We start from the raw sequence: 2,737 nt of genomic DNA on the forward strand, positions 1-2,737 counted from the left end.
CTTGTAGAGGTGCAAAGACGGTGGAGACCAGGAACGATGGTGCGTTGGAGCCGCCGGCGTCCCGCCGGCGCCGTGGGTGGCTGCCGAAGTCGCTGGTTCCCTTTTTTTTTTCCGTCCCCCTCGTGCCCGTCTTTTTTCCCCGCCCCGCTCGTGTCCGTCAGCCTGCCCGGCAGGAGACCTCCTAATCGGCGCCTTCTGCGCCGCTTAGAGAGGTTCCGGCGCCCACGCGCCTGCATATATGGGCCGGCCCATCGCGCGCGACGCCATCGATTGTCTCGCGAAAAAAAGACAAAAATAATATGCTCCTACGAGGAGTCGAACTCGCGCCGTGAAAGCTAGAACTCACAGAATGTTTGGCTAACCACCACACCTGCTTAGCGCTACGTGATTCATAACAACGCGAAAACTGAAATAACCATTCTATCCGCGCTGTTTATTAGATTTTTGAGTTATTTGACTCTTCTTTTGGAAAAGTTAATTTTTTTAATGAAAAAGGGTTCATCAAATTTTCGAAAAAAGTTCATGAATATATTTTTATGATTTAAAAAAAAACAGTTCATCGATTTTTTTTTAAGTTCATCAAGTTTGAAAAAGTTCATCAATTTTGAAAAGGGTTCATCAATTTTGAAAAAAGTTCATAGATTTGTAAAAAAGTTCATCGATTTTGAGAAAAGTTCATCGGTTTCGAAAAAGAGTTCGTCAATTTTTAAAAAAGTTCATCTATTTTAAAAAAAGTTCATCGATTTTGATTCATCGGTTTTGAAAAAGAGTTCATCGATTTTGAAAAAGGGTTCATCGATTTGGAAAAAAGTTCATCAATTTGAAAAAAAGTTCATCAATTTTGTAAAAGAGTTCATCGATTTTTATGATTTAAAATTCGCACATTTATGAAAAATAAGAAAGGAATAAGAAAAGAAAAATGGAAAAAGAAGAAGAAAATCTTGCGACCCGGTGAAACAATAAAAGAGAGAAAAGAGGTTTACGCACAACCAGTCGTTCGTAGCCGAGTGGTAACTGCGCTGCTCTCTCAGACGAGGTGTCCCGGGTTTGAATCATCGCGCTCGCCTGCTCCCCTTTTCATCGACTGATGCAGTTTTAACAGAAAAAGGAAGAAATGGGCCGCGCCGCGCGGCCCATTTCTTCCTATGAATTTCTTCTGAAGTTCTAATTTTTATGGAGTTGAGTTCTAATTTTTATTACCACTGATCGCAATGGTGCAAGATTTTCCTTTGATAGTTTTATGTGGGTACGAGTTTCTTCTGAAAGTACATATGGCTAAATGTTGATCTTCAATGTTATTTCATGGTAGTCTTTGTTCTAAGGAAAATATGCTCATTAGTACTCTTGATTATTTATGTTATTTTTGCAGGCTTTCTCTCAGCTTTGTTCTCAGCAGTGGGCTTTGCTGATGGTTTTGTCCAAAATAAGGTATTTCATCGGAAATCATATGGCATGCATGGATTAAATCTTGAACTTTGCTACTAAATATTTGTACTAAACAAGGTGTAAGTCACTTGTCAGTTTTGCCTCATAATCCTAGCTCTCATTGATTGATTTTCATGATATTGCGTACATTTTACTGAGGTTATCCTCTAAAAAACGATTTTTATATATGTGGTCTTTTTAGAAATGGGCACTGTAACTTAAAAATGTTGTGTATTTCTGGACTCGCATGTATAGTATTTTGATGGAAACATGCATGCTTCTGTGGTATACTATGGTGGACTATCATGCTTGATGGCAAGAGGTATGCTGTTACTTGACTACACATTTATCTTCTGATGATCTTGAACAGTGTGTTTCAAAATAGATTGACATAGTAGCACACTATCTCGCCCTTCTCACTAATTCTATGGGCATAGGTTATATCTATTTTACTGGTCAGTGCAATTTACAGGTTGCATTTCACGGCATGGTGTTCTATCCTTCACTTATTTTTCAGGTTTAGCAAACTTTTTTTGCTGGTTGGTGTCAACATGGCTGAATAGGTTCTTGAGTTGCTGTACTAGCGTTTTATTTCAATTGAGATCTATAATTTTCTGATTGCTAGCTAACAAAAGTAACTTGTAAAGTATGGTACCATGTCGTATTATATATGAATGTAATCTTGCCTGTTTTTTGTTATAATTTACTTATATTGTCAGTAAGTACTTAAAGTATATGGCAAATATGAGACATGCTTGCGAATCATCTTCTATTCTACTGATTTACTATGAAAGTATTGGTCTCCAATGTTGCATGCGGACCAATGAGCAGCTCAATACCTTTTCAGTAGTGAATAAGGATAAATAGGATGAAGACAATAAAGTACATTTCAATGGAGATGCGATAGTGTTGTACAAGTGGATTTATTGCTTGGTTTTTATAATCCATTTCCATTTTATTATTATGCATTAGCGCCTTGTAATAGAAGATATCTCACAATCAGATTTAAAGTGAGTCTACATATATAAGTTAAAAGATGGTTGGACATTGTTGTCCAAAACGTTATGTTTGATATACTCCACCAGAATTCATCGTTTATTTGTGGTCATATGCTCTTTTACCAATTGTTTATTCATTTTATATTATATTTATTTCCTGCTCATAGTCCGTTTCATGAGCAATATATGGTCCCTTTGCCCACCGTTGATCTAATCTTGGGTACTTTAAATGCATGTTCGTCATGATTTACTTAGGCATGTGCAAATTGAGACGTGCGTTGCACGTGCAAGCTTACTAGTAATGATAAACAATG

General features: G+C 37.3%; 1 protein-coding gene across 1 annotated transcript in view; it reads right to left on the reverse strand.

Moving 5' to 3' along the window:
• LOC123079849 (uncharacterized) overlaps window positions 1-161 on the reverse strand; it is a 3,275-nt gene extending 3,114 nt beyond the window's left edge. Inside the window, exon 1 of the mRNA XM_044502671.1 lies at window positions 1-161. The gene's annotated coding sequence lies outside the window, so the exon portion shown is untranslated.
• Between the last annotated feature and the right edge of the window lie 2,576 nt (window positions 162-2,737).

This window comes from Triticum aestivum, chromosome 3D, assembly GCF_018294505.1.
Source record: "Triticum aestivum cultivar Chinese Spring chromosome 3D, IWGSC CS RefSeq v2.1, whole genome shotgun sequence".
Lineage (NCBI taxonomy): Eukaryota > Viridiplantae > Streptophyta > Magnoliopsida > Poales > Poaceae > Triticum > Triticum aestivum.